Source organism: Pararge aegeria, chromosome 7 (genome assembly GCF_905163445.1).
Source record: "Pararge aegeria chromosome 7, ilParAegt1.1, whole genome shotgun sequence".
Classification (NCBI taxonomy): domain Eukaryota; kingdom Metazoa; phylum Arthropoda; class Insecta; order Lepidoptera; family Nymphalidae; genus Pararge; species Pararge aegeria.
In genome coordinates, this window is record NC_053186.1 from 1,989,089 (window position 1) to 2,008,129 (window position 19,041).

General features: G+C 35.1%; 1 protein-coding gene across 1 annotated transcript in view; it reads left to right on the forward strand.

The window, feature by feature from the left end:
- The first annotated feature begins 337 nt into the window (after positions 1-337).
- Positions 338-19,041, forward strand: part of LOC120624912 (zinc transporter foi) — a 51,314-nt gene continuing 32,610 nt past the window's right edge. The window contains exon 1 of the mRNA XM_039891708.1: positions 338-517. The gene's annotated coding sequence lies outside the window, so the exon portion shown is untranslated. The remainder of the gene's footprint in view (positions 518-19,041) is intronic.

Here is a 19,041-nt window from a genome sequence, read left to right on the forward strand (position 1 = left end):
TTGACAATTTGAGACTTGACACATTGTTCCTAACTTGACAGTGACTGTATCGTTGTCTTTGACCAAAAATGCAATGGCGTTCTGTAATTTTTTGTAATAAAAAAAGGTTTTTATCTAAGCTTTTTGCTTTATTTATTATTTATTTATTAAAAATTTAATTTTTAATAAATAAATTATAAATACAGCGTACTTGTATAAAACATCACTATCTCTAATATATTTTTATTTATCCTAATCTGTGGTTTAGCAACTTGCTCCCAAACTTTTCATCTGCGTCTGTCCCACTGAACGATATTACTTGACCTGTCCATATCTATTATCTATGGTACGTGCGTTTCGCTCGAGCGGCTGTGTGCTTCGCGACTCGCGAGTGTCATAAATAGAAAATTCGTAAAAAAAAACCAAATGGTTATCGTGTGAAACAAACTGTATTTGTTTTCATTTGTGTTTATTTTTACATGAACTGTTGAATGGGATTATATCAAGAAACCGGCGACGATTATTTCTATGTATACAGGTCAGTGGTTTTAATAGAATGTCTGTGTCTTTATTTGGGTGCCGGACCGCCGCTCCAGTGGTATCAATTGGCTAAACTACCGCTTAGATCTCGTGGCTAAGGTAATACACTTTCGCCATATTAGTAGCAAACACACGAGCTTTGCATTATTCTCTCTTATTGACATTACGCGCGTAAATATAACGCTGCCATACGGTCTACGTTTTGTATTAGTAAGTAGATTCAACTATTAAAACTGCATTAGTAATGTTGGAAATAGTGAACAACCCTTCTTGTGTACAAATTGTATGCGATCTATTCTTGTAACATTTGTTTTTCAAACAATAACATTACTTTTGGATAAAGCCTCATTGGTTTAGTGGTTAGCATATTTGACTGCGAATCATGAGTCGTGGATTTGATTCTGGAATCGAGCCGTCAAGCTGTTTTTAACACATCAACAAGTAATAATAGTTACAGCACACCAAGCCATTTTGGTGGGTGTAAGCTCTTGCTGTGCCCATTATAACATTACCAGCCAAGCCAAGAATTATCTTTAATATTTTACAATTTCCTCATTGAAATAAAGAAGCAGTTTTTGAGATAAAGGCTTTAATATTCCTACTATATTACATTCAAAAGCATTTATCTACACAGTTAAAGAATTTCATATGATGTACTCTTAAATACCTTTATAAAGTGTTGATATCAGTGCCCTGTTTGGGTTTGCCCATGTGTTTCTCCGCATGCATTTGTTTACCTTGATAAAGAAATAGTCTATGATTCTCTTGCTCTTTATCAAGTAGCCTGTTACACTATTACTGTTACTGCATTGCTGATTTTAGTCTATGACCCTACAGCAGTGGCATGCGACAGGGTATGCAGATGATATAAAATTAATGAAAACCTCCAGTACGAGTTATAAATAAGGATAGGCATTGTAAAAGTTATAAAAAACCTACCCTTAAGTATTTATATCTCATACTGTAGATTTTCTTCATTTTATATCATCTGCATGACCTGTGCATCCCCTCTATGCCACAGCCATGCTGTGGGAATTGCTAATGTATGTTCCAATTTTTTTTATAAAGTACCAAATCACGTGAGTCATTAGTTTTTCACTGTGTTGCACTCAAATCCTGATTGGACCATAACTTTTTAGGCATTGCATATTTTTCGATAAGAATTCTCAACATCGGGCACTGGAGCAGTACGGTTGGTGTGTACTCTAAAACCGTCTTTCCTATGAAAGAACCTATTCCTGTGCCCAGCAGTGAGACTTTAATAGTCTGTGAATTATGAACTACCATACCCCTAACGGGTAAAGGAATCAAATATCTCTCAATTTAAAAAAATATGCGTCGATAATACTCATGTAATTGTTTTTACTTGAATATTTAGACAAATTTATTAATTACTTGTATTGCATGCTTCGAATTATAGCTATAAGACCTCTTTCATTCAACAAAATACTTATCTTTCCAATAAAATTTGATTGATTGGGTGATGGAAAGAATGTTAAATCCTTCTAGGCAATTAAGCAACAGGTCAATTTCATTTTTTGAGTAGAGAATAATGTTTAAAATACCTGAAGAGTGCTCATGTGAATGTTTCAGATTTGTGATAACTTATATGTAAAACTGTACACTTGTAAGGATATATATTTACTTATTTTACATTAATAATTATTAAGACACAAATCTGAATTGAACTGGCCGCTTTTAAAAGTGAAATTTAATTTTATATTTACAAATTAATATTATTGTAATTAGCACCAATTTTAAAGACTGCTTTAAAATTTGTTTACAAAAATAAACTTCCTTTAGGAATATCTATTGACCCACTAACAATGTCAAGTAAGAAACAACCTTTTATGAATATGAAGGTGTACAAGGTGTAAGTCAAAACATTGTTCATATTATTCTATATAAGTTTCTCCCCCACTTCTGCTAGTTAGAATCAGTCTTCGCAACAGTCTGAACTGTACAGATTGCAATTGCTTTTATGAACTAGGCTTACTAGATAAATAATTATAGAATTAAGTGTTCCACACCAGAAATTTCTCTTAGTAAAACATATAATAGTCATTCACTTATTTTTAGCAGCAATTTATGATCATAATCACATTATTTGCATTAAACTTTAGATATAGAAAGTTGACATTTGGAGAGAAAGTAAAATCAACTGTCTGAGAGTGCATAATATTGTAAATTTTCTTATCAATTCTTGTTTTTGGCTTTTATATATACAAACCGGGCACAAGGTCAAAGTACCTTGGTCAATGTCTTGTAAAGTTGTATATGGAGAAGGAAAATAATAAAAAGGTAATTTTGAATGTGTTCCGGTGAGATGCCAAATAAAAACCGGTTAGGAATATGGCTTTAATAGGACTGCCATTCCCTTTGCCTATGTCTGTTTGCCTTTGCTTGTGCATCTCGGTGGATACTCCATCTATCCAGCGCAATATTGAGCTCCCGATCGGCCTCCGCCCGTCAGGCTGTGACGTCACAATCTTTGGTTGACGACATTCGTCCGTACATTGAACATGTCTATCCCGCTGCAGTCTTAGGATTTTGAATTGCTGTTTGGGTCCCCAAGATATCATAAATTACCCAGAAGCATCATTTTAGTGTGATACAAAAAATGTTATTCCTTCATGAACTTTTTTAACCATTTTTAGAGAGAGTGTATAGGCCTACAAATAATATAGTGTATCTATTCCCAACTTCTAAATCAGGATATTAGAACCTGAGAAACAGTTTGACCCATATTCCAGAGGGGCAAAGCCAAGGGCAGAAGCGAGTCATAAATAAAAAATAAAAAAGTATTATTAAAACACCCATATAAAATAGTTTCTTGGTAACTATTGTGTCATATTAGTTTGGCAACCTTTCAATTTTATCTCTATGTTGCAAAATTTTATTTCTGGAATTCCCCTTAGATGAGTTAACATTCTGGGGCGGTTGTCTTGTTCAACTACGGATCGCGTGGTCCAGAATTCAATTCCCAGGTTGGCCCATAATTTGTAAGCTTTTTGGGTTTTCTGTTAAAAGTTCTCAGAACCATGAAAACAAACTAACAAACAAACTCCATGCCTTGGAGAACACCGACGCCAGTTATTGTTACTGACATGTGAAAATAATCGTTAAAGCCCACCAATCCGCACTGGAGCAGCATGGTAGGTCTGGTACGAAATATGAAGGCCTATGCCTAGTAGAATATTTCGTTGTATGGTATGGGAGGCGAGGACGGTGGCATGACGGCATAAGAGAGCGTCATGCCGTTTGCCGTGATGGCACACGTTTAGCCGTACGGTTCGATTTGACTGCTAAGGCGCCCCAATAGATACTTCACACATGAAAAAGGTACTCGTAAATGCTAACTGCAGCCTCGCATGCGATTAATAGTCTAATTGGCATCCAGTTTGCGTAACTTGCAGTCAAGTTGTAATGCGGTGTACCGCTTCAAATCCTGTTAACAGAATGGCTTCGTATCAGTTCCCCCCCCCATAATAATTTACAATCCAGCTGTCCTACACTGCGATGCAGTGGGGCGACGGCAGATCACAATGCAGTGGTCACCACAGCTGCGCTTCTTCGGGTGTCGTACGAGGCGACTAAGGGAATATAACGGAGAGCAGGCTGCTGCATCCTCTGTGCTACTACTACCTTCTACTACGATCACCAACCCTTCTGCTCTGAGAGGCCCCTAGTCCAGCAGTGGACGGTTGTAAGCTATTTATGATGTCCTTTACGATTTCAATCGTCATCATGTATAAATTTGAGTGGCCGACTGGCGCAGTGGGCAGCGACCCTTCTTCTTGAGTCCATATGGCCGTGGGTTCGATTCCCACAACTGGAACTAGAACACAAAGCTTAGAGCTTTGCGCACCGCTATAAGGTTTATATGTGAGCCAATTCCTCAAGATGGTTGCCTGGAAGAAATCACTATAAGCGCCTTTGTTACACAAATTTAAATGACTTCTACTTTTGTTCTCTTTTATTTATTTCGTGTGTGCAATAAAGTTTGTGTGATGAACATGAATGTTTTTCAGTGTCTGGGTGTTTATCTGTATATTACAAGTATTCATGTATATTATTCATAAAAATATACAGTCATCTTGGTACCTAGATTGGGGCTAGATGGCGATGTGTGTATTGTCGTAGTATATATTATTTTTTTAGATAATATAACCCATTCTCATTGTGTGATGAGACTTGCCCTGTAGTGGGCCGTTTATATGATGATGGTATAATACATAACCACTTGATCAATGAGGTGAAATAGATTCATAAAGTGCGGCCGATGACGTGCTTTCTCCCTCGCACAAAATACGGTGGTGCGAATATTGTGCGAGTGAGATACCGCGACATCGGCGAGCTCTCTCAAACCTATTCATTAATGGCGCGAGTTATAGATTATATAACTGCTTTGATTGTTCTAGCGGTTGGCTTGTTTAACTATGGATCACGAAGTCCTCGGTTCGATTCCCGGGTCGGGCTAAAAATAAGTGTACACTAACGCCTGTTATTATAGCAGTTACGCTAAACCCATGACCCTAATTGGTTTCCATCATATCTGTCAGTATGGTGGTAACTAAGCTGTGCCTCCATATTCTATATTCTATATATGAACTCCCACATTACCCCTACCGTGGACCAAACTCTTGATCTCCCGCCACAACGCACCCCACTGCACCACAGAGGGGTTATTTTAATCAGTGTAAACGGAGTGCTAGACTTCACAGACCTTTGAAAATATTATGGTGAACTCTTAAGGCTAGCAGGTTTCTTGAAATGAAATAAAATTAAATGAAATATTTATTTTGCTAAATATGGGTTAATTATTGGTGTTTAGGATATAAAGTGCCAACATATTCTGTTAATACATCAACATGCAAAATTTAGACATTAAGTCATATTAATAATAATCTTATTTGTTATCAATTATATAAAATAATGTTCTAAAATTTATAGTGTCATATTAGATCATTGCATTAGTTATTTAATCACAATTCTAAGTTTTAATGTCAAATAAATACAATTAAAAATAGATTTAATTAATTAACATGTCCGAAAATATAGGTCACGCACACATGCAAAATAAAGCAGGAACCACAGATATTTCATGATAACCATAGTAGTTAAGGTATTCTGCGATGGTATAAAATGATCTGTCACACAACCATAGAAACAGTTTCCTTTTAAAGGTTTTCAAGTGTAGTTTTACGATGTTTAGCGTTAAAGCAGAAAATATTTAATTGTATAAATTAAAAATTCACATAACGCTGAAAGGGAATCGAACTTTGTACCGCCGAAATGGAGGCCGAAGCCACTAGGCTATCACCTCTTAAACAGTGTAATAAATATTTGTATTACATTGAAAATTCTGATTCATCATTTCTAAGTTTAGGCTGTTGTACAAACGTAACGGCGTCCAAATATAAATTGTTTTCGCAATTTTATAATACATTGCGTGGTGCGCGTATCGTATAATTTGCTATAAGGTCAGTGGGCCAGCGATGTAACGTCACCGCCACACAATTATTTCTATTAATAGACTTTAATGAGCCTGTCTTGAGAAGGCACGTCATTTGTCTTACGTTGAACGATGGATTATGGAAGGTGATGCTGAAGTGGTGCATCGATGGGATAAAGATGGGTTTTCTAAAGATTTGTTAACTAGTGTTAGCAAATCTGCCTTTGTATTAACGTTTGGTTATAGAAAAATTAGGTATCTTCGTTAAGACTGGTTAGAATTATGCATAATCTGTGGTCGACATAAGTCGGAGTAGGAATTCAAAATGACAGGAACCCAGGTCAAAAAGGAAGGTCATATAAATGGGGGAAAATTATAAGAGTACCCTATTCCCTGACAAGCGATATAATTAATGTGTCTACCTGCTAAAGAACGGGAACATGGAATAGGAGAAGTTTGACCCCGTTTATTATCATACATATAGTCTCAGAGAGTTGATAGCTGTGGGAGAAGATAAATTTTTATCCTTTTCCCGGGGAGACAATTGTCTACTGCCCATGCCAGCCGTGCTGACAGAAGTGGCAAAGGAAGATTGAAGAAGTTATCTCTTTGCAGTATACTTGTACCTGTACTGTATTAAACGTTGTAAGATATGAATATGGGGTTTCTTTTACTAGAGATATTAGCTATTTAGCCCTAGATAAGTAGCAAAAGCTATATTTTTAAACCCCCTGGAAACATTGGATACTCTTGGTGTTTTCCGGCATAAAAAGTGGTTGCGGTGGTTGTGCCGAAAATAGGTAACACACGAACTAACACAAAAACAAACATACACACTTTCGCATTTACAATATTAGTATGGAAGCATGGATATTGCACAAGTTTGCGAAAATTAAATAAATGTCTTCTTGGCAACTGGCTAGATAGCAGGAATGCAAAGTTCTCAGAGATCGTATGATTCCACATAATTACAACGCATAATTTATTATTTAGTTACCTGTTTATCTATTTCCATAATTCTTAAATGGTTTCTAAACCAGGTCTCGAATGCGGTTTATGATCAGTTACGCAGTTAAACCATTGTTCTTTTTTTGACTGGTTTAGGATTCAATATGTTTTTTAAGTAATATCCAACTAACCGGTTTTCGCGGCGAATCAAAAAAACGTTATAGGACTCTGCTGTACAATGTAGCAGGTAAAATAAACGAGAACGAAAACAGAAGCAAAAAAAATTATTAAAAAATGATTTTTTATACAGGTACTAAGAAATAAATCAATATTTTCTACATTTAAAAGTCGGTGCCAAAGTAAAATGTAGAAAATAAGGAAGTATACAGACAGAAAAAAAATTATTTAAATCTGGTTTATAACTATTTTTTTATGCTGTAGGTACTTACTTTTTTAGATAGCAGTAGGATTGGAGCCGAAGATTAATGAATGGTACTACAATCATTGAAAACTTCAGTGACGCGTTTGTTGACTTGAAAAACCTCTCAAGGCATTTATAATTTCTTATTTTGCCTCACAATACACCAGAAAAACATACTTTTCCGGTGTTCTGATTCTCAGAATACTTCGTTCTTCGTGAAAAACTTAATCGTATTTACAGTAAAAATGTACCTGCTTATATAAACCGATCTGATACCAAGGTGTTTGTATGTCTATGCAAATAAATAAAAGTGTTTGTGATTTTGAAAAAATCGCAGACGCGATGAGACTCCTGCTTGTTTATTTATTAGGTAACATTTTATCCCAATTAAAATAAGGAGAATGTTCTCAATTATGTTTTGGTTTTTTTATGTTAGAAAATTTTGAAAATTATTATTTGTTTGGAATGAATTACTTTTTTCTTACCCTTTTTGACCAAGCTTTACTTTTATATTTAATTTTAGATAATAGATGGAAAGTCTTTATTGCACATACAGAAAACAAACAAATTAAACAAAACAAGAGGTAAAAAAATATAAATGAGCAAAGGCGACCTTATCGCTTGAAGCGATCTCCTCCAGACATCCTTTGGTTGATGAAGCATGTTAGGAACGGAAATCGGGATAGTGTAACATTCAGTTATAAATAAATAATTGATACATAACATATTCTTTACATAGTAATACTACTTAATATTTAGAAAAATATACAAAAATTGTACCCATTATCGAGTAAAACTTTTTGAACCTATTTTTCCTTATTACTACAGACTCATAAATTATACATTTATACATTTTAAATATTTAGGGTGAAACATGAAATAATTAAATTTTAATTTAAAATAAATTACCCTCCCGCCGCGCTGTTCAGAAAAAATTAAGGATTTTACCACTGATAAAAAGTAAAACATTTTACATCAAAACAAATAAAAAGTTCTCTTTCCTACTTTTTCATACAACCTTCATTTTTCGCTCCGCGGCACCGCTAATTGTATGTTCTAAGACTTTTTAGTTATTCAGATTTCTTAGAAACGCTATGAATGTTAGGTAGCTGCTATTATCGATTCCGTGCTACAGGGATATTCAAGCAGTATTCATTTAAAATGACAGTTTATTTGACAAAGCCCGTGACGTCCTAAAGATAAGGATTATAACTCTGTAAAAAACCTCAACAATATTATAACAACACTGCTTCAAGCAACTGCAGTAAGGCCCCAAAAACAAAATATTCTTGTAATTGAAATCCAGCAACTACCTGCGACTAACTTTCCATCGCCCTTGAGAGTTTTCAAAAGAAGACAATTCAAAGGTATATTTTTTAACCTATGCCGAATTCGATATCCTTAATTTAAAAACATAGTACTTTAATACACTCTTCGAACCCCGTTTCACTCTTTTCACGGCAATTTTAGAGGAACTTCTTATTAGCAGATACCAAAAGCAGAAGGAACGTGCCTTCTATATTTGAAATCCTCTAAATTTGAAAACATAGTTCCGTCAAACAGTTTTCCAACCCACATTCCACACCTTTGAGCACGGAATTTAGTAGGAAGAAAAAGAATATTTCTTGTAATGAGGAAATCAACATGCATATCATTGATCATTTTCCCTCACGTCAAATGTAGAAACGGAGCACTCGGCTTTTGAATAACAATCGATTGGCAATGAAAAGGGGCGGCCGTGACCGCGAGGCCAGCGGCGATTGGACCCAAATATGGATATCTTCATTAACGACACATTACCGGCCTACTACAGGGCCCGGATCTTCTCTCAGAATGAATGGTTCAGACGCTATCCACCACGCTGGCCCAGTGCGGGTTATTAGACTTCACACACCTTGCCAACGTTACGGGAAACCCTACGGCGTAAAGGTTTCCTCACGATGTTTTCCCTCGTAAAAGCGAGTAATGCAATTCCTTAAATTTAAAAAGAACGCACATAACTCTGAATAGCTAGAGGTGCGTGTCGGAATCGATTTCAGTCATCCCGAAATCTAACCACTAGGCTATCAACGCTAATATGGACATTTTAAAATATTATTTACTAGCTGTGCCCTGTGGTTTAACTTGGGTGAACTAAGGATAGCATCCGTAGTGCTTCACATCCTGCGCAAGCGCAGGTATTTTGTAGTAAAGTAATCTTTACTAAAAAAAATCAGACTTTATAATCGGCTTTAATAATAATAATAATAATAACGTTTAATTCAGATAAAAATCCATAGCTACAACAATAACAATTATCTTATTTTATAGACTAAAATTGGCCAAATGTATAAATAATAAAAAATTAGGAATCTCCTAACCTAAGGTAAATACCCTCTTGAGCACCTGGTGTGTGAGTGTGCACCAACCCAGTTCAGCATAAAGGGATTTTCCCATTTATTGGTTAATATTTTCAAGATATTGTTGGAGCTTCCGCGCGTTCTGCTCATCATTGATGCAGATCTTTTTCTCATGATTGCGTAGAAGTCAACAACATGATTCTCCGCAAACATTTGGTATGGTATGCTGGTATAAAATACTTATCGGATCTTCAATCACATAAACATTGACAAGAAGCATCAATTGTTAGTCAAGCAAAATTGTCTTGAGACAGCAAATGAATGGGTGAGCAACTTTTTTTTATCACGTTCTTACCGAGCACGCCCTTGAATAAGGGCACGCACGTGAATACGTGGCATATTTGCATGTACCTATTAAGTCTTAAGTGAGGTTTACTTTCCGATGACTGAGAGGTTTAGCCCTGTATCTCCCAACAATACTGACCAGATAGATCTTCATAAAATGTCGGCATAGTCAAACTAATAATTAAACCTTCCCAGTGAAAGTAAACATCGGTTAGAAATAGCGTACTGAACGAACCCAATTGTTTTTCGGGATATGATAAAAGTGTATTTTATTTTAATCTAGAGTATCAACAATTTACCAAATTGCACTCAAATAAAGTTTGTTAGCCTGTCTGTGGATGAACTGATATATTGTTTCTTTTGCTTGAAATGTGAATTAGTCGTTAGCTATGTTTGATGAAAATCGGTCTAAGATGGCCACCGCCACAAAATGACAGTTTTCGTATTTTTTCACCATTCCCTTTAAAATGGGTAACAAATGAAAGGGGTTTTGACTAGTAGAATACTATTCACTATGCCAAATTTGAACATTGGGAATTACATTATTATTTTTCCAAAACCCCTTTAATATGGGTATCACTTTAAAGGGTTTGACTAGTAGCATAATGTACACTATATTGAACGTCGGGGGTTTTTTTATTAATAATTTAGTCTTCGGGCCTAGTGTTAGACCTACTGCGTTTAGCTACTTTTTCTAGTGATAATACGGTTTCCCAGTGTTATAACTAGATGGCGCTCTATCGATATCATATAAATCGTAGATTACTTCCCGGAATAAATAACTTAGCTAGAAAACCTTACACTACGGGCACTCAGTTTACGTCATTGGAGTGAACGTTGAATGAAAGGTCGGCTGAATTAGTGATATTGACATAATCCGACCCATTGGGCTGGGTGCCAAACTTCCACGAGCGACAAACCTTAAACTATTCCAGAGGTAAGCTCCGAACTATTTTATATCTTGACAGGTTGTCGCTTCGGCAGCGACGTCTGGAATTCCACGCCCGAAGTAACATATATTTTGGGAAACAAATCGAAATAATAAGAATTGACAACCATGACAAAAGCAGTGTATGGCAACAGAAAAAAAATCAAGCCCAACATTTTTATTCAACTTTTGTTATAAATGAAACAAACTATTTTTATATTTACTACAATAAAGTGATTTGCAATGGTTTTAAGAGACCACTTACAATATATGTCTTTTGTAACCAATCATGACATGAAGTCATTACAACATGCAGGCATATTCTTTGTTCCTCGGGTGCCTGTAAAGTGTTTGTTTCGTTTATAGGCGACGGTTTTCAACTTATCATCAGGTGGACCATGTGCTTGGTCGGCCAATTATTTCTATAAAAATAATACACGCACACGTACACGTGTAAATTAGATTTTAACTCATTACAAGCTAGGGTTGTCAATTGTTTTTTGTTTGTTGTCTATTTTATTTTGTCCCAAAAAAAAATTTGGCATAAGGAAATTAAAGTCAGACTAATAAATATAACTAGCGGACCCTCGCGACTTCGTCTGCGTATGAGTCAATCAAAAAGCTAGAACAGATCTGATACTAACATCATAATCATCGTGGCTAGCTATGTACCCTCTATTATTTTATACTGAGTTAGTAAGTTGTCATTATTTTAGTTGATACATCCATACATCCATACTCACAAACTTTCGCATTTATAATATTAATAGGATGATATACATGCATTCGATCGTTGTCCTATATGCCTTGCGACTTGCTGTTATTTATGAAGAGTTATGTCCTTTATCTCCGACAGTATTTATCAGATCCTTATTAAAATAAGACGATACATGCATGATAGTATGCACTTTCAAATAAAAGAAGAATTATTAAAATCGGTTCAAATTTAACGGAGCTTTGAAGTAAAATTGATAAAAATTGATATCCCATTTCCCGGAGGAAACTTATTGTTTATGGGGATAAAAAGTATCCTATGTGTTAATCCGATATATTAGCTACCACTATACCAAATTTTATTTAAATTCGTTCAGTAGTTTACACGTGATGCCCGGACAAACAGACAGACAGACAAAAATTAAATACAAATCTGTTTTGGACTCGGTATCAATTATACAGCATCCCCCGGTCAAAACTTTCAAAATATATTTAATGTACAGAAATCGTCCAGTTACAGTCTTATTATAAGTATAGATTACTAGCCATTGCCCGCGACTTCGTCTGCGTTTGATTTTGTTTTTGATGTGCCATTAAATTTAGTTGTACTACTAAAAAAAATTAAAATAATCAGTATCGCTAAGCCTTAATTGAGGTGTTTGCTGCGGTCCACTGAGTTCTGCCCTCTACCTACAACCACATTTTGGGCAAAATTAAACACATATTATAACCTCTATAGTACAAAAATAGGAGAGAGACAGATGTCGAACGCGGAGGCCGTCTGTGCCTCTTTGACGCTCGTTCCGCGCTCTCGCTTGCACTTCAAGCCTTGAATGGAACGCCTCAAAGCGAGGTAACGCCGCATGCATGTCATGTCATGTTTTTTCGTGCGTGCAGCCGGCTCCATCGAATTATAAGACGTCACGTCAAAAATACAGTGAAATGATAATTTTAGTAATTAAAGAAAAAATCAAGAGGTTTATTGCTATTGATATCTAAAAAACTATGCTAGTTGGAGACTAAGAGTTAATTTTTCCTTCAAAGTTTACATGTAAACATTTATTAATCGTGATTATTTGAGATTTTTCGAATAATAAACTTCGGAGATCGGCTAGGTAACGGTTTTGCTTTATCGCTTATTTATAATGAATAAAAAATTATGCGGCGCAAAAAGAATTAAACCAGTATTAGAATGTACAAGTGTAGTAGGTAAAGCCCGTTCTTATGATACCCCGATTGTGGCATTTAGATAAACTATTTCATAATGGGGTTGGATAAAACGCATTCCTTATCAGATTTATTTTTCGAGACATCTGAAGGAACGAGACATCGTCTTTGTATGTAAATAAAAAAAACACCCTGTTTGTTTGTATTGATCTTAAAATTATAGGTAGGTAGGTACGTTTCCTAGGTAGACTCAGTCAATTGAAAAGTTCAAAGTTTAGAGCGTCGTTGCACGGATGCCTGTCTATCGGTGTTCTATAAGATATGTTTCAAAGAGAACTATTGGACTTAGTTCCTCCCTCGCCCCCCTTTATCGAACCGCAAGGCGTCTTCACCGCTACCTAGTTGATACCCACCCATTCCTCGTTTCTAAAGATCTCCATACACGAGGCAATGCGTCCCCTCACAAATTGAATGAGCTAATCTAAGGAACTACCATTATTTTCAATTGAACACCAGTGTATCCGAGAAGTGGTAGCCTACTGACTAGGAGTGCGGTTTTACTTTTGAGGAGGCAGAGTTTGAACCCCGGCACGAACCTCGCACGCACGCACTTTTCTGAACGCATCAACTTTTCTGAACGCATCAACTTTTCTGAGTTATGTGCGTTATAACTTTTAAGTGGACCGGTAATGGTTTCATATAATGACAATGATGATGAATCCGAGAAGCATGAAAAAAGAAGAAGCATGAGAAGAATGAGGATAAAAAACCTCTATGCAGATACTATAACATGTACCCAGGATCAATCGCTTCATCTAATTAGATTTAAGAAAAAAAAAGTTAATCCGCGCGCAACAATAGGGCGCGAACAATTCTGCCTAATGGAGCGTTTGAAATTGGAATTGTCACAAAAACGCATCCTTCCTGCTTCCGCATTGGTCATTTGTTCCCGCGCAAATTATATGTATAAATGCTAGTGCTTGTTGTCTTTTATGATCAGTTGCGGGATGCCTGTCATCCCCTGAAGGTGTTTTAGTTTAGTTAAAGGTTCTGTGTGTTTGGATTTGACCTCACTTGTACGGATTAACACTTAATTTGGTAAGTGATTTAAATATATAGTTAGCGAAAAAATCTAGTTTAGTTAGTAGTAGATTTCTAATTTCACTTTTAAGAGTTGTTATTGTAAAATCCTTTCAGACTAACTAAACCTTGCATTTGCATATACGAGTACATCGGTCTCCAACTAATTACAAAAGGAAAGCGAATAATATGGCAATCTGCCAAGCTATTTTCTTTTATCTGTGGACTAAATAAATTCATATGAAATTGTGGTAAAAAAGGTTTTCGACTATAACTTCATCAAAGATTCAAAAGGGCTCATTCTAGGGCTGGTAAATGAATACGTAATCAAGTTATCTAAAATTTATTACTAACCGATGACGGTATACAAAGAGTGCAACCGTTAAAATTTTAAAAATGTATTAAGGAACGAAATTGGATTCCTAGTAGGCGTTGATCGGAGTGATTGACCGCTCCTGTTCGATCACGCATTTAAATGCTTAAAGGAAGCGCTATAGTATCTTTCTTTGCCCCGTCTACTCGTGTATTAAACCGGTTAAAGAGCGGTTGGATATAGTGTTCTCAAATCAATTTACTTGAAAGAAACCCATTTAACTTGAATGGATATTTTGAAATAGATTTCAAATTCGGACGCTGCCGATACGAAGCAGACACGAAATATTAGTAAGAAATAATTTTGTATTATGGTAGATTTATTTATTTATTTATTTCATTAGGTATACCAACTGTATTATCATTAATAATTTTAGATTATAGTTTATTGTCCGAGTACAGTTATCACTTACAGGTATACACAACATTAGGTTAAAAGCAAAAATAGTAAGAATAAAAGAATTAATATTAAACAAATGAAAATAAAGATTTAAGAAAAAAAATAAAAAATATTACTCTATGTTTAATTTCGCATTAAAGCTAAATAAATTGTCATGAAAAATGTCAATGTCAAGGTTCTTAAGTTGTTAAAAACATTATTCATTCGGTTAATAGGTGAGAATTGGCCTAGGTTGGGATTGGAAAATTTAGGAGCGAAGGTTTTTAACTCAGGGTACTCCCGGAATACGACGGGGAACATTCATATTCTTAAGGAAAGGCTTTTTACCATCAAGTCTTATCAACCGAACAAACGAAGTAGTACGTTAATAGTAGCGCAGGCTGGTGAAGCAAAGCGATTGGTCGGGTGTATAGGCGGGGTGTGTAAGCTTATGTTTTTCTTCACGTAATTTGTTCGTTTCTTTTTGCTTACCTACCACATGCAACGCTATATTATATGCAACCGTTTCAAATAACATTCTAAGCTTACAAGCATAATTTGCTGTTGACAATTTATGAGTTTCGAAACACCATGTATCAGGTTTATAATAGAGCAACTAGACAACATACCACAATTACTTAAATAGTGCAGAAGCATCAATCTGTAATGACAATAAGAAAGCGACTTACAGAACAACGCAATAAAGTCCAACCTAGCTCGCGAGGCACTACAAAATTTTATTCACTTATTGAAAGTAATCTTTACGCGCAGGCAAATATGAACCGAATGTCTGAGCAAAAAAGCTTCTTTTGCTTTGTACGTTTTATATTAGGTATGTCAGTTCTCACCCGTTAGGGTTGTGATTTTACTTTGCGAAATAAAATTGTCTTAGAGTGATCAGTCTGATGAGCCCAAACACGTTATATCAGCTGTAAATTCGGGAGACTACTTGATGCTTTTATCTTTTATTTATTATAGGTTATCGTCATGTCTCGGAATTAGCAACGAAGTAACATTACCTTCCCAAAATTTCTAGCTTTTTTTCTAACTTTTCCTTCTTTTTTTAGTTTTTCTTCTTTGAATTTCGTATTACTCTTTTTTCAAGTAGGAAATGAACTGATGATCTACACATCTATTTATAAGAACCATCTCTATCACAACAGCTTTTGAACAGAGAAACCGCATGAAAATTTGAGTATTACAAATTTTACTGCTGGTGTTCTGCTACCAGCTTTTCCAAATTTATTTTTCATACCGCTAAAAATTAGCATGTCTGTAAGTTATACTTCTTTAGCGGCGTAAGGAAAAAATCCTGGGAGTGAAATTATACGAAGTAAAGAAATGCTCACGCACATTTTTACACGCTTTTAATAGGATGAAAGTAGTTGCAAAACCGTGTGCAGTCGTCCACCAGCTCACTTTAAACGATGCGCGTGCACACCGTCACAAAAAACCGACACCCTGAAATTAGTCGCAATTTAGTTTTTCAAAAAAAGGTTTGATAGTGTCCACAATTTAATTGTCAAAGTCTGCGGGCAAATTCCGGTGATTTAATTGATTCAATTGTACAAAAATCTCAAATGTTAATGTTCAGTGAAACTTGGTGGTCCGATAATGAGATTACTAGAGTTATCTAGCGTTATAATAAAACTTTCAATGTATCAAATACCTTTTTTCTATTGGTAGTGGCTTTTTCTCTACAAACGTAGAATAAGGCGTAAGATAAAATTTTTGATAGAGAAGATAGAAGTATCATCTAGTCGTTAGAAGTTATTCCACACACGTTTTTCATTATTTTTTATTTAGTCACATAATTTACTAATATAGGTATTGCATAAATTGACGATCAATGACGAAATTCAAGGGCAATCAATTTTAATTGCCATTAATAATTGTGTCCATTTAAAAAGTTATAATAAATAGGTAATAGGTAATAATAGGTCAAACGAATTAACAATGATATCTCTCTCCGCACGAATTTAAAATAGCTATAGGAAATCAATACTGAACTGGATGTCTGCAGACACTTTAAATAAGGCTAAAAACTAGAGAAGCCAAGTTCAAGGCAAAACTGAATAGGCATTTTCTGGCGTAGGTAGGTAACTCAAAAAGATTTTACATATCACTTTAAGATGCCTTTTATCTAAAAGTAAAGAACTGAGGTTTAGCGGGGTTGTTATGTACTGAAATCTATTTCCCTGCGGTTGTAATAAGATTTGAATTGAGAAATATCACGCAGTATTTTTACACGAAAATTGCTACCCGTATTTTTTTTATTGCAATAATGTTTAGTTTACTACTAGTGGTAGTTTTTCATTTGATAACCGTATTGAGCGAGATGTGAAAAAAAAATGTTATTTGCCATTTTGTGGTGGCTGCCATCTTGGATTTGAAAGTTGTGATACTTAATTGTAATCTTTTTTTTATTCCACTTCAAGTTAACCCTTGACTGCAATCTTACCTGGTGGTAAGTGATGATTCAGTCTAAGATAAAAGCGGACTATGTATTATATCCCCTACAGGTAAGGGTTTATGGTAGTCATACTAATACATAATCGGTTTCTACGCGACATCGCACCGGAACACTAAATCGCTTAGCATGTCTTTGTCGGTAGGATTTTATTTGTTAAACATATTAAGTTAGTTGTAAAAAAATATGTTAGCAGCCATCTTGGACCGATTTTCATCAAGCATGGCTAAAGAACAAAAAAAAAAAAACAAACCAACACACGCATACACACAGATTCGTGAAACTTATAACATCCCGTGGTTTTTTCGTCGGGGGCTATAAATAAATAAAGTTTTCTTATTCGAGCAAAGCAGCTCGCATATGCTAGTGAGGAAAACTTCGTCTTCCTATATTATGTTGCCAAGGTGATATTTGCGCTTCTTATGTTAGTTTCGTTTTTGTGTTCAAGTGATCAGTGGTGCGCTCAATGTACACTGAACAGCAACTTAATAGAGGTCTGAATATTTTTTTACTCTACTTAGATTTTTTTTTTTTTCAAAAATATTAATTATTCTAATTCTATACTTAAATTCCCAGGTTCCTCTCAACTAGGTTCTTTATGAATGAAGAACCTATGTATCTACTTACATTATTGCTTATCAAAGATTAACTGATAAATATCGCAGATGTTACACAACATAAGTGAATGAAACCTCGCGACCTAAATATAAATGTATTTTTGATAATAAATTTGTAATCGAAACTTTGAACTAATATTGATAAGATTTAACTTCAAACTAATGTTCCTGTTTTAAAAATGTTTTACCACTAGAGTAGAATAGTATTCTTTCACAAATAAATTACAAAACGTTTTTTGATTATAATTGTATCTAATTTTTCATATGTGTTATTTTCTAATGCGTTTTTGTGAGTGACCTGTAAATTTTAATCAAATAACGATTTGCATTTTGATTTTAATTTTGCATGTGATGATAGGGCTGTATCTGATTAATTTCAGAAAAACCTATAGCAGTGGTTTACTCAAAAACTACTAGAGTTTCGTTTACACAGATAAGCCTCAGAGACAGTTAATAATATACACGTTGTATACTTTCAAATCAAGAGCTCCACGGATTTCTTTCTTTCGGAACAACTAAAGACTATTTTTTTTGTAGTACATACCTAGTATCTACGTAAATGAAGCGCACCTAATACTCAAACACGCGGATAACGCACTGTGTTAGCGCGTTTTCCTCCGACTTTCTCTACAAATTAAATTTTTCAGGCTGAAATCTTAGTAGTACTGAAATATCATCTGGTTTAAACAGCGTTCTAATGATAAAATAATTATTGAAATCGGTTCTGTTGTTACAGATTTTATCGATTACAAATAATTATTTCCCTTTAAAACATTCGTATTGATGTATATTTTCCACCCACTTCATAGTTGGTTATTAGTTGTAGATAAGCCTCGTTGGTCTAGTATGTTCGGTTGTAGTTCACGTCCTGGGTCCCCGGTCGGGCCAGTGATTATTATTGAATTTTCTATTATATTGAGTCTATTAATAATTTCCCGGAGTTTGAAAATTGGCGGGGATTCAGTCCCACACCTCGATGTGCACCCTAACCTCTCTCTTTTCGGTCCTGTCTGAGTTGCTATAGTGGAAGACATAATAATTAAGATTCTAATAATTAAGTCTGTACTTATAAGTTTATCAACATACTCTGAATAATCTTGAATGATTACGTAACTAAAAGTCAATTTGCTAAGTGAGAGAAATGTGTACATACGTGTCGATTTGAAACGTCAAAGTTATCATAACGGCGCACGGCTCACATAACGATATGTGACCTCGAAAGGTTCGCTTGGGTTTTCCTACACGAAACTGTATTTGAATAACATATCAATATAGCGGCACTAATAG